The sequence below is a fragment of the Dendrobates tinctorius genome, unplaced genomic scaffold (genome assembly GCF_039654945.1).
Source record: "Dendrobates tinctorius isolate UK_male_01 unplaced genomic scaffold, ASM3965494v1 ptg000164l, whole genome shotgun sequence".
Taxonomy (NCBI): Eukaryota; Metazoa; Chordata; class Amphibia; order Anura; family Dendrobatidae; genus Dendrobates; species Dendrobates tinctorius.
The window spans coordinates 7178654-7193039 of NW_027361831.1; positions in this window are offsets into that span (position 1 = coordinate 7178654).

Genomic DNA, 14386 nt, shown 5'->3' on the forward strand with positions numbered 1-14386 from the left:
TGTTCCAAACAATGCTTAGCCGTTTTCCCTACAATCAAGAAGTCATCTAAGTAGGGGACTACTAAAATGTCTGATTCACGTAGATGGGCCATAACTTCCGCTACTACTTTAGTAAACACACGGGGAGCGATTGCCACCCCAAACGGGAGGGCCGCATACTGGAAATGTTGAACTGACCCATCTAACTGAACCGCTACTCTGAGAAAACTCTGATGATCTGCATGAATGGGTATATGGTAGTAGGCATCTTTCAAATCTAACACCACCATAAAGCAGTTTTGAAACAGTAATTTTATTGTTGAATTAATTGTTTCCATCTTAAATGGGCGTATGACCAGGAATTCATTGAGGGATTTAAGATTTATTATGGTCCTAAAGGAGCTGTCTGGCTTGCGGACCAGGAACAAAGGGGAGTAGAAACCTTTCCCCCTTTCTCCCTCTGGAACTTTAGTTAGGACCTTCTTATGGCAAAGATCCCGAACTTCAGCTTCCAGGGCAGACTGTTCTGATGTGGATGACCTAAGAGGGGTGACCTTAAATCGATCTTGGGGAACCCGGGAGAATTCTAGTCGTAGACCGGCAGCTACCACCCCCAGTATCCAGTTGCTATTAGAGATTAATGCCCAGGCCGGGTAGAAGGCAGCTAGTCTCCCCCCTACCGGAGCAACTAGTCATTGGGGCGGCTTTTTGGTGTCCCGTGCTGGACCTTCCTGGCGCCCCCCTCCTCCGAACATGAATCCTGTACCTCTCCTTCTTTTGTCGTCCCATCAGCCCTGATCCCTGGACGGCCTCCTACGGAAATATCCTTTCCTGGTAAAGGGGCGTCTATAAGAGGGGTTCGGCAGACTGGGGAACTTCTTTTTATCGTCCCCGGCCTTCTCTAAAAGTTCATCCAGGACGGGGCCAAACAAGTATTCGCCCTCACAAGGAATGGAACAGAGTCGAGATCTGGCCTGGATGTCTCCTGGCCAGCATTTTAACCAGAGAGCCCTTCGAGCTGCGTTGGATAAACCTGCGGTCCTAGCCGCCATCCTCGCAGAGTCTGCTGATGCATCAGCCAGAAAAGCAGCAGCACTTTGGATAACTGGTAAAGTTCTTCGAATGGATGCTCTTGAGGTTCCATCCTTCAATTGGGAATCCAGCTGATCTAGCCAGACCATCATGGATCTAGCTGTACATGTGGCCGCTACCGCTGGTCTCAAGGCACCCGCTGACATCTCCCATGTTCCTTTCAGAAAAGAATCCGCTTTTTTATCCAGCGGGTCTTTTAAGGAGGCCATGTCATCGAAAGGTATGGAGGACTTTTTGGAGGCTTTGGCCACTGCCGCGCCCAGCTTAGGGGCCTTGTCCCATTTGTTTACCACTGGGTCATCAAACGGGTACCTTCGTTTGAAGGCAGGTGGCAAAGAACCTCTTTTTTCTGGCCTTTTCCATTCCATATCTATTAGGTTCTGGACTTTATCATTCAACGGGAAGGATCTGCGCTTTCTGGGATCTAGACCTCCGAACATCACGTCCTGTGCCGAAAGTTCCGGCTTTGTGTCTGCTACCCCCATGGTGGACCTTACTGCTTTAACTAACTTATCCATTTGGTCTAAGGGAAAGCAGAAACGGCTCGAGTCTTCCTCTGAAGAAGATGAAGTAGAGGCCGGGGAATCTGAGGAGTCATCGTTTCCAGGTGCGGCCGAGGACTCTGAACCAGAGAGACTAACTTCTCTTCCCCTAGAGGAGTCTTTTTTAGATAGGGCCTTCATTTCTGTCCTGATTATCTCCCTCAGGCTTGTGGTGAAGTCCGGTGTTTCTTCCGCTACCTGTATGGACGGGGGAGAGTGTAAGGGCCTGTCAATCTACCCCTAGGTCACCGTCCCCATCCAACCCCTACCATTTGTCGCACACATGGCTGACACAACTTTTTAGGGTGGCCGTCTGGCAAAGGGCAATTACAGAGGGCACATTCCCTGTGCTTCTGCTTCCCCGTAGCCTTCCTTCCCTGCGAAAGAACAAAATGAAACACTGCATCAGGGTACATTCACGGAGATCTCTTACCCATGCAGATGAGGCAGGTACCGGCTCACGGAGGGAGGCAGGAGGGTCTTTTATTCTGGAGGAACTCCTGTGGCTTTGTTCGCTCGTCCGTTTCGGTTTCTTCTGTTGGCCACTCACATGAGGTTTTATCGTGGCCTGTTTCTCTGGGCGCTCCTGCACCTCGTCCTGCTGCTCTGTGGGGGCTTCTGTCGTATCCATTGCTGGGCCTTCAGAAGCACCCCAGCAGCGCCACCTCCTGTGCTTTTAATGCCTCCCACAGCGTCCGGGTCAGCAGGGCTCTGGCGCGGCACCTCCCACCCGGGTCCCCCCCCCCCGTGACTCCCCCCCCACATGCTCCGTCCCCCTCCCCCCCCGGGTACCGCGCGCCGCCCCAGTGGTGTTTTGTCAATGGCAACAACATGGATAGGCGTCTCCAGCCTGACTGTCCCTACCTTACACATGGACACCAAATCAGAGTTAATAAAGTTCATGGATGACCTGCAATCCACAAAGGCAGAAGTGGACGTGGAGCCACTCCCACAACAAAGTTCAACTTGCAACAAAATTTTTGAAAATGGATAAAAAGGTACCTGAGAGTCCGGGTGACCTCCACGACAATCACCCAGACTCAGTCGCTTGTTGATCGGTGGACAGGAGGAGCAGTAATTTTTCCAATGTCCGGGATCGCCACAAAAAAAAATTTTCCTTCACGCCGCCATCTCCTTTCCTTCTCCTTGAGGTTGGTGACCCCCACCTCCATAGGTTTAGATAGCGGCAAAACAACTGGACCAGCAGAGAGCAATGTTTGTATTTTAACATTCATTCAGCGCTGGAGATCCTTCTTCTCATATTTTTGCTCTGACAACGCCGTGATACAGGCGACTCCGTGCGCTTTGGAAGGTATGGATACATACTGAAGACTGGGTGAGCTGACCTTTTCCGTTTTCCCTTTTTCCAGCAGAGAGCAATGGAACCTCTCGCTGTGCGATACCTCTCTCACGCAGCCTCCGATCCATGCAGATAGCCTGAGTCATAGCTTCCTCCAATGAGCTGGGAGGTGGATGGAGAGTCAGAGCGTCCTTCAGATTATCCGCCAGTCCACACCTGAACAGACCTCTCAGCGAGGAGTCACCCCCGGACACTTCAGTGGACTATCGACAGAACTCGGAGTTGTACCACTGAACTTTTCCTGAACCAGACTCATAATAGTGTCCTCTGTCACCCTGACAAGGTCCGTTTCGTCATCGATAAGTCCTAGGGCCTCAAAGAACCTATCTACCGACATCCGTTCAGGGGCATAAGGGGGCAGTGAGAAAGAGACCCTCCCTAAGAAAGGAGAAAATAATCCCTACCCGCTGAGTCTCATCCCCAGACAATCGAGGTCTCAAAGAAAAAAATAATTTACATCTCTCCCTGAACTTATGATATTTATCTCTTACATCAGAAAAGGTATCAGGAAGCTTAATCTGAGGTTCGGGAGAGTGCACAACAACATCAACTGAATCCCCAGGTTCACTAACAGCATGATGGATGGTTTCCTGCACAGTCTGAACAATCTCAGTCAGTTTTTCTGTAAGAGAGTATGAGTTGTGACAAGGCCTGATGTTCCATCGAAAAAAACAGAATCTCCTGTGTCAACCTGGAAACTTGATCCGCTAAGTTGCCAAGCAGATCCATGACCTGAGAAAAAAAAAAAGCAAAATTCCCTTTAAATGTGTAGGTCAGCTATAATGTTAGGTGCTGCTGCAGTGCAGTACAGCACAACCTCCACCAAGGGGGTGCTGGTGAGGGAAGAGAGGTTGCACACACACACAGCGTAGTAACACAGAGCAACAGCACAGGTGTCACAGGTAACGAAAGAGTGGTCAGACTAGCCAAAGTCAGCAACTGTCAGGAGCAGAAGTACCAAGGGAGACAGCAAGTGCGTAGTCAGGGACGAGCAAGAAGTCAGGACCTACAGGGAACGTGGTATCAGAAACGAAAGACGTAAGCCGTAGTCAGGGTACAAGCCAGAGGGTCAAAAGCCAGTCGGAAAGCGTGGTATCAGAAACGGATAAACCAGAAGCAGAGACCAGAGATCAAGCTGAGTCATACACAGGTCCACGTAATCAGGGGCAGAAGGAGCACTAAAGGAATACAGGTCAGAGGCACTAGCTTGGAAGCTTGCAGTATAGCGGACGCTGGCCAGCAGGCTGCAGAGGACTGAAATGGCCCAGCCAGCTCCAGAACGAGGCAGAGAGGATTAACCCCCGCATGACCAGTCCAAAGAGAAGACAGCAGAAACCAAACTCTGGACTGGATCATGGTAGTTGTGTGTTTGTCTTTTTGAAATAAAAAAAAAATGTTTTTAAATAGATTTAATAAATTGTCAGATTTTATGAGAACCCTGTGGGCACTCGTTTTCATATGCTGGTTTGTAGATTCGTTTTTGAGTGCATCTCTCATGTTTTTTCCTTTTTGCTCAGGTTTTTGTGGTGGTATTTATCACTTTTAAAGTGTTAAAACATTTTAGAAAAAATAAATCATAAAAACATAAAATTAATTTTCACAATAAGCAGCCTATATGTAGACACAGCTCATAATGTTTAATACACGTAAAATATTCCAAATCTTCACATATTAATTATTACAACAGGATCTGCTAATCACTGCGAATATAAGATACAGATTACAATGTCAGATTTGAACTATCACATATACAGTCGACCAATAACAATATATTGGTGAATTTGGCCATAGGTATAGCGTCTTATCTCATTACTAATTTGTCCTTTTTAAGGAAATAGAAAAACCATATGTGTAAATGGAATAACAAGATAAAATAATTATTTTAAAGGATTTCAACATCTCCCACCTTTTTCCTTTTCTTTTTTTCTATTATTTCCCCAACAGTCTCACTAACACCACTGACCTCTATATAGAAGCCAAATATCAAATCCAAGTTAATCCTTGATTTTTAAGCAAATAAAATGGAAAACAAAACTTTGTTCATTTAAAACTTATGAATTATTTAATATACAATTTTATATACTTTTCTAACATACATTTTTTATATATCTTTACATGATATACATACTTTGAACAAGGAGTTTTAGATTAATACATTTCATATATGTTTGTCCGGTGTTAATTACATTAATCATGTCCAAGTAGAAAGAAGAAAATTTGGCACCACTGCCGCCACCTTGATGTGCACTATAGTGCGGTACAAACACACACCTGGGCTGCACGTCAGCTCCCCACAGAACGGGAGCTCAATCCAAAGAAAAACATGCATAGCTACGTTGTATGGAGAAGAGCAAAAGGGATGGCACTCACCGTTCTGAAGAAGTGAATTTATTTTCAGATAAAAAGCATAGGCTCGGGAGAGATGTGTGAACTGTGGACAACGGCCGTTTCACGTCAACTGAGCATCAACGGGTCCTGGAGTCAGGTAACAGGAAGGTCGAACTAAATACACTCACAGGTGTGAACACACCTCCTAGTTACTGACACCTACTCCCACTTAATAGAGTGAACATACATATAATACAATTAAAACACAATAACTAAATACAGAAAGTATTAAGTTACGTACCGGTAACGGTATTTTTCGGAAGCCCATGACAGCACCACGAGAGAGGGGATCCGCCCTATAGGAACAGGAAACCTACAGATACAAAAAGGGCGGCACCTCCTCTCCCACGCATCAGTTGGATTACAGAGCTTGAGAGGCTACCATGGTTAGTACACAACATATAATATATACAACCTATCTACCCTATTTACCAGAATTATTTTATACCATCTCCCCCATAAGGTGATTTTATGAACAATCTTCTAAAGGAGTGCACCCCTATATGTGAACAAGGGAGGGAACTAAGGGTGCTGTCATGGGCTTCCGAAAAATACCGTTACCGGTACGTAACTTAATACTTTATTCGGACTCCCATGACAGCACCACGAGAGAATTACAGAGATGTAAACTAACTTAGGGAGGGACTACAGCCTGCAGCACCCTTAGCCCGAAGGTGAGGTCTGAGGAGGCACCCATGTCTAACCGATAGTGGTTAAAAAAGGTGGAAGGAGATGACCAGGTGGCCGCCTTACATATTTGATCAATTGATACTCCAGATCTTTCTGCCCAGGATGATGCCATGGCCCGAGTGGAATGCGCCCTCACATTCTGTGGAGCTGGGCCGCCACCTGCTCTGTAGGCAAGAGAGATAGCCTCCCTAATCCACCTTGCTAACGTGCGTTTTGATACTCTGTATCCTTTCCTGGGACCTTGGAAGGATAGGAATAATGCGTTTTCCTTCTTCCAAGGATCTGTGGCTGCTAAATATGTAAGTAAGCACCTCCTAATATCTAATGCCTGAAGTTTCTGCTCTTTAGGGTTGGTTGGATTAGGGAGGAAGGAAGGTAGAACTATCTCCTGTGTCCTGTGGAATTGTGTTGCTACCTTGGGAAGGTATGCTGGATCTGGCCTTAGGATTACTCTATCTTGTAAGAACTCTGTGTAAGGGGGCAATCTGGAAAGTGCCTGTATGTCGCTCACCCTACGTGCGGATGTTATCGCTACCAGAAATGCTGTCTTAAGAGATATAACCTTTAGTGAGGCAGAATCTAAAGGTTCAAACGGACTTTCCGTCATGGCTGTAAGGACTAAGTTTAAGTCCCACGGCACACATCTGTCTTTGTGTATAGGTCTCGATCTGGCCGCTGCTCTGATGAACCTTGCTACCCAATAATTTTTTGCAATATCACCTGCAAACAGGGCCCCTAAGGCTGAAACCTGCACTTTTAATGTACTTGTGGAGAGACCCAATTCGAAAACTTTCTGGAGAAATTCCAGAATATGTTTCGTGGGAATTCCGTCTCTGACGTCAAAGTGAAAGGTGGACAGGAAGCGTTTCCAGGTCCTAGCATAGATGTTAGTGGTAGTTAATTTTCTGCTCTTTAGGAGGGTGTCAATTAAGTTCTTGGAGAACCCTCTATCCTTTAATAGTGACCTTTCAAACACCACGCCGTCAAATGAAGTCCCGCTACTTGTGGGTGGCTGACTGGCCCCTGGTAGAGGAGATCCGGAAGGTTCGGCAGTACCCAGGGATCGCCTACCGACATGGTCCTCAACCATGCGAACCAGGTCCTCCTGGGCCAAAAGGGGGCAATTAGTATGACTTTTGCCCGATCCTCTCTGATCTTCCTGACTACCAGAGGAAGAAGATTCAATGGCGGGAAGGCGTATGCCAGAGAAAAGTCCCATCTTATCAGGAGGGCATCCACTGCCAGGGGATTTTCCCTGGGGTTCAGAGAGCAGAACGATCTTTCTTTTCTGTTTTCTCTGGTGGCAAAGAGGTCTACCTCTGGCTGACCCCATCTGCGGACAATCTGGTGGTAAATATCTTTGTTCAAAGACCATTCTCTTTGTCTTAGAGCCTTGCGGCTTAAAAAGTCTGCTCTTACGTTGTCCTTTCCGCTGATGTGGAGCGCGGTTAAAGACAGAAAATTTCTCTCTGCTATCTGGAGGAGCCGTTCTGTTATCTGCATTAGAGCGCTGGAGCGGGTTCCACCTTGGTGGTTGACATATGCTACCGCTACTTGGTTGTCCGAGTGTATCCTCACATGATGGCCCTGTAGATACATAATGAGTTTCTTGACTGCCCGTTCTATCGCCAATAGCTCTCTCTGGTTGGATGAGATTTCAGAATCAGAATCCCACTGTCCCTGTAACACTATGTCCCCCATATGGGCTCCCCAACCAAAGGAACTTGCGTCTGTGGTTATAATACGGGTTATCTGTGTTATCCAGGGCACCCCTGATGCTAGGTTCTCGCTATCGAGCCACCATCTCAGTGATGTAACAGCCGAGGGGCTTAGCAACATTCGACCTTGTAAGGAGCCTTCCAGGGCCCTGCTATTAACCAAGACATCGTTTTGAAGGGCTCTGGTATGGAATTGTGCCCACCTGACTGCTGGGATGCATGAAGTTAGAGAGCCTAACAGGGACATGGCCTGTCTGAGGGTCATAGATGGACTATCAATTGCCCGAAGAACCTGCTCCTGTATCTTTTGTAATTTATCTAGCGGCAGCAGGCACTGCTGAGTCTCTGAATTTAGTAATAAGCCTAGAAACTTCTGTATTCTTAAGGGCTGGAGTCGGGATTTCTCGTAGTTTAAAATCCATCTGAGGTTTTGTAACCTGGATCTAGCTTTTTCTATCTGGGATCTACAATGACCCACTGATTTTCCCACAATCAAGAAATCGTCTAAATATGGAATGATTAAGACGTCAACCTCCCGTAAATGAGCCATCACTTCGGCCACTATCTTTGTAAATACCCTGGGTGCTGCCGAGAGACCAAAGGGAAGGGCTCTATACTGAAAATGACGCACTGTGCCATCTACTGAAACTGCCACCCTCAGGAACTGCTGGAAGTCTGTATGGATAGGTACATGATAGTACGCATCTTTCAAATCTATGACTGCCATAAAACAACCTTTAAACAATTTTTTTATTGTTGTATTAATGGACTCCATTTTAAATGTACGATTAATCAAAAACTCGTTAAGGGAACGAAGGTTTATAATCGTTCTGAATGTCTTATCAGGTTTCTGGATTAGAAACAGGGGAGAGTAAAACCCTCTTCCTCTTTCAGCTTCTGGAACCTCTACCAGGACATTTTTTTGGCATAGGCTCAAGACTTCCGCTTCTAAAGCCGCTTGTTCGAGATGAGAAGATCTTAAGGGGGTTAGTTTAAAGGTATACCGCGGGATCTGGGTAAATTCCAATCTAAGCCCGGTGGATATTACCCTGCGCACCCAGTCACTATTTGTAATCTGTGACCATGCCTGGGAAGAAGGATGACAGTCTACCCCCCACGGGAATTGCTAGTCATTGATTTGGTCTCTTTTGATCTCTCGACGAGCGTGTGAACATATAGCCCGTACCTCTTCTCCTTCTGTCTTCCCATCTGGGGCGATCTCTAATAGGCGAAGAGTTGCGCCTTCTCCCCTGGCCGAATCTCCTTCTACCAAATGGACGACGGTAGGACGCAGACGAAAGGTTTGGGAATTTTTTCTTGTCGTCCCCCGCCTTCTCAAGCAGCTCGTCTAGGACAGCTCCGAACAAATATTCGCCCTCACATGGAATCGCACAGAGCTTTGCTCTGGACTGAATGTCTCCCTGCCAGCACTTTAGCCACAGGGCTCTGCGAGCTGCATTAGAGAGACCTGCTGCTCTGGCGGCCATTCTCACTGCATCCGCTGAGGCATCTGCTAGGAAGGCTGCTCCCTCTTGGATGGTCGGTAGGGCACCAAGAATTGTCTGTCTTGATGTACCCTGTTTTAGTTGTGACTCCAACTGGTCCAACCAGACCATCATGGACCTGGCCGTGCACGTTGAAGCCACTGCTGGTCTTAAGGACCCGGCCGCCATTTCCCAGGTGTTTTTAAGGAAAGTATCAGCCTTTCTGTCTAGGGGATCTTTAAGGGATCCCATGTCCTCAAAGGGCAGCGAGGATTTTTTCGATGCCTTTGCAATGGCTGCGTCTAATTTGGGGGCTCTGTCCCAAGTATTCACTGCCGGATCGTCGAAGGGGTATCTGCATTTGAGGGCTGGTGGTAGCGACCCTCTTTTATCCGGTTATTTCCACTCTCTGTGGATCAGATCCTGGATCTTTTGATTTAACGGGAAGACTCTCCGCTTCCTCTGTTCCAGCCCACAGAACATGACATCCTGCATGGACAATTGGGGCTTAGGCTCCTCTACCTCCATTGTCCCTCTGACTGCTTTGACCAGCTTGTCTACCCGGTCAAGAGGCAGACAAAATCGCCCCGAGTCCTCTTCTCCTGAGGAGGACGAGGGAGATGAAGCCTGGGAGTCTCTGCTTTTTCTCCACTCTACCGAGGAATCGGACTCCGCCGGGACCTCGCCCCTTAGACCTTCCGGCTGGGATAAGGACTTTAGGGTTTCCCTCATTTCTGCCCTGACAATGTCCCTTAAACTCGCCGCTACCACGGGCGACTCTTCTGCCACTGTCTGCTGAATACAGGGGGGGGCACAATTTTTTGAGGCACGCGTCCGGTAATGGGCATGCACAGAGTGCGCATTCCCTATGTTTAGTCTTACTTGTAGCTTTTTTCCCCTAGAAAAAAACACAGAAGGGGGTCCCGTCACTGAGTGAACTTTCACGAAGATCACTTACCAGTGCCACAATCAAGAACCGGAGAATGAGGGGGATTTCTTTCAGCCGATGCTCCTGTCTGCCTGGAGGAGCTCTTACGAGTGGACTGGTCACTTTGTCCCGGCCGCTCATTACTGTCACGGGACACTTTCTTTTTCTGTCTGACCTGCCGAAGGTCATCCAGGGGCGGCAGTGATGTTTGCCGCTGCTGTCGCCCTTGCTTCTGCCGCTGCTGCTGCTGTTGCTCTCGATCACTCTCCATTACCACTGCTGCTGCTGTACGCTGCTGCTTGTAATAATGTGGCCAAGGCAAGGTACCCTGCCGGGGTCCTGCCTAAATACCCCTCCTCCGGTCAGCAGTATCCATGCCGCGCCCCTCCCCCCCTTAACAGGGCTCCCTACCCCAGCTGGCGCCGGACCCGGTCCGAAAGCCGACGCTATCGGTGTTTCCGATGGGCGCCGCCATCTTGGATCCTTCGCGCATGCGCAGTGGCGCGCTGACCCGGAAGCGCATCCTCCGCCCACCCCCTGACGTCACCGCTACCCCGGGAAAGACCGGAAGTTGCCCGGGAGCCCCGCCACCCGGTCACAGCCCCCTGCAGCCGCGCTGCCGTCGTACCTGCGCCGCCGGAGCCGGGAACCCCCGGGGGGAATATACTCACCGGCGGCGGCCTAATCCCGGAGACGGACATCCTCCGGACGCCGCTCCCTGCTGCACATGCCACCGCTGTGACACCCATCCTGGGCCACCGTGGCGTCCTCCAGGAGATCCGCACCAGGCCGAGGTAGGAGACCCCCTCGCTACCGGTATCGGCTGGCCGGCCTGGGATCCGGCTCTTCTGTAGGATCCCGTCCCCTCAGGAACAGGAAACCAACTGATGCGTGGGAGAGGTGCCGCCCTTTTTGTATCTGTAGGTTTCCTGTTCCTATAGGGCGGATCCCCTCTCTCGTGGTGCTGTCATGGGAGTCCGAATAAAAACACCTAAATACTGTTGATATCATTATAATTTTTACAAGAAAACAGACATATCAATTTTTTCATTTCATAGAATCATAGAATCATAGAATCGTAGAGTTGGAAGGGGCCTCCTGGGCCATCTGGTCCAACCCCCTGCTCAAAGGAGGATTCGCTAAATCATCCCAGTCAGATGTCTGTCCAGCCTCTGTTTGAAGACTTCCATTGAAGGAGAACTCACCACTTCTCGTGGCAGCCTGTTCCACTCATTGATCACTCTAACTGTCAAAAAGTTTTTTCTAATATCTAATCTGTGTCTCCTCCCCTTCAGTTTCATCCCATTGCTTCTAGTCTTTCCTTGTGCAAATGAGAATAAAGTTGATCCTTCTACAATGTGACAGCCCTTTAGATATTTGTAGACAGCTATTAAGTCTCCTCTCAGTCTTCTCTTTTGCAAACTAAACATTCCCAAATCCTGCAACCTTTCCTCATAAGACAGGGTTTGCAGACCGGTCACCATTCTGGTCGCTCTTTTCTGAACTTGCTCCAGTTTGTTGATGTCTTTTTTAAAATGTGGTGCCCAAAACTGGACACAATATTCCAGATGAGGTCTGACCAAAGAGGAGTAGAGGGAAATAATGACTTCACGTGATCTAGACTGTATGCTTCTGTTAATACATCCTAGAATTGCATTTGCCTTTTTTGCTGCTGCATCACACTGTTGACTCATATTCAGTCTGTGATCTATTAGTATACCCAAGTCTTTTTCACATGTGCTGTCACTTAGCCCTATTCCTCCCATTCTGTATATGCTTTTTTCATTTTTATTGCCCAGATGTAGTACTTTGCATTTCTCCCTGTTAAAAATCATTCTGTTAGTTGCTGCCCACTTCTCCAGTTTATTTAAATCTTTTTGAATCCTCTCTCTCTCTTCTCTAGTATTAGCTATCCCTCCTAGCTTTGTGTCATCAGCAAATTTAATCAGATTACCCTCAATTCCTTCATCTAAATCATTGATAAAGATGTTGAACAATACAGGGCCCAGGACAGAGCCCTGTGGTACCCCACTTGAGACATTCTTCCAACTGGATGTACAGCCATTTACGACCACTCTTTGGGTCTGATCACTAAGCCAGTTATGAATCCACCTAACAGTTGCCTTGTCCATTCCATACTTAGTCATTTTTTCAATAAGGATTGTATGAGAGACTTTGTCAAATGCTTTGCTGAAGTCAAGATATACTATATCTACAGCATTTCCTTGATCCACCCAATCAGTGATACCGTCATAGAAGGAAATTAAGTTAGTCTGACATGACTTATTAGTTACAAACCCATGCTGACTCTGTTTAATCACTTCATTCTTATCCAGGTATTGACATACATGTTGTTTAATAATTTGTTCAAAGATCTTTCCTGGTATAGAAGTCAGACTCACCGGCCTATAGTTGCCTGGGTCCACCTTCTTCCCCTTTTTGAAGATAGGAACAACATTTGCTCTTCTCCAGTCTTCTGGCACTTCTCCTGTTCTCCAAGAATTTTCAAAGATTATGGAGAGGGGTTCAAAAATTTCTTCTGCTATCTCCTTCAGTACTCTGGGGTGTAATTCATCTGGTCCTGGAGACTTGAATTCATTTAGGTTAGCCAAGTGTTTCCTTACTATCTTTCTGTTTATAGATATCCTGGATTCTTCTATTCCCTTAATAGGACAGTGAATAACAGTTGATGTTACATTTCCTTTCTCAGAGAAAACAGATGCAAAATAGGAATTTAAAAGTTCAGCCTTCTCAACATCCTGTCTTACCATTTCATCATTTTCATCCTGTAAAAATCCTATAGCATCTTTGACTTTTCTTTTACTTTTGACATATCCCCAAAATCCTTTATTATTGCTTTTGACATCTCTTGCAAGCCTCAATTCATTTTCAGCTTTAGCTAATCTGATTTGTGCCCTGCAAGTTCTGCAAACAGCATTATATTCTTCTTGAGATATGCCTCCCTCTTTCCATTTTATAAACATTTTTTTCTTCCTTTTTAGCATGTGCTTAAGTTCTGTGTTCATCCATCCTGGTTTCCTTAAATGCTTCCTATTCTTCCCTCTTTTTGGAATTGTTAACAACTGTGCTTTGAGAATTTCATTTTTCAAGATTTCCCATCCTTCCTGGACATTTTTGTCTTTAAGGATATCCAGCCATTGGATCCCTCCAATTCTCTTTCTGAAACCCTTAAAATCTGCCTTTCTGAAATCTAACCTTGACATCTGAGTCTTCACAGGTCTTCCGCCTCTAGTTATCCAAAATTCTAAAATAGCATGGTCGCTACCTCCTAGGGTCTCAGCCACTTTTACCTCCTCAACCATTTCCTCCCTGTTTATAAGGATTAGATCCAAGGTAGCAGTTCCCCTTGTTTTCTCCCCTACCTTTTGGAAGATAAAGTTGTCAGCAAGAGAGGATAAGAATTTCCTTGACCTGTTAGTTTTGCCTGAGAGAGATTTCCAACAAATGTCTGGATAGTTGAAATCTCCCATGACAACTATGTCATATTTTTTGGAGAACTTGGCCATTTGATGCATAAAGAGTTCATCCATATCTTCAGCTTGCACAGGCGGCCTGTAGTAAATGCCTACAATGGTGTCCTTTCCATTGTTCTGTCCTTGTATTCTTACCCAAACAGTTTCCACAGAACTTCCAGTCTCTGAAGCTTCAATCTCTGTGCAGATATACGCGTTTCTAACATACAATGCGACACCTCCTCCTCGTTTATCAAGTCTGTTTTTTGCAAATAAGTTGTATCCTTCTAGTCTTGTATTCCAATCATGTGTATTGTCCCACCAAGTTTCAGTGATTCCAATGACATCATATTTCTTTTCCTGTGTTAGTAGTTCCAATTCTCCTTGTTTGTTGCCCATGCTTTGTGCATTAGTATAGAAACATTTTAGATTGTGATTGGTTTCTCCTTCTCCAATATTTTTATTAATTAGATTCTTTTGTCTTTGTTCTTGCCTTCCACTTCTAATAGCAGAGTTCTCAATAGCATTTGTCAGGTGTATGGCTTTTTCTGGTCTTTTGCTTCCCTTCCCATGTTGTTCTAGTTTAAAGCTCTCCTTACAAGTGTAGCAAGGCGACTTCCAAATACATGCTTTCCAGTCTTCGTAAGGTGCACCCCATCTCTAGCAAGTAGTCCATCGTATAAGTAATTCACTCCGTGATCCAGAAATCCAAATCGTTGCTGACAGCTCCAT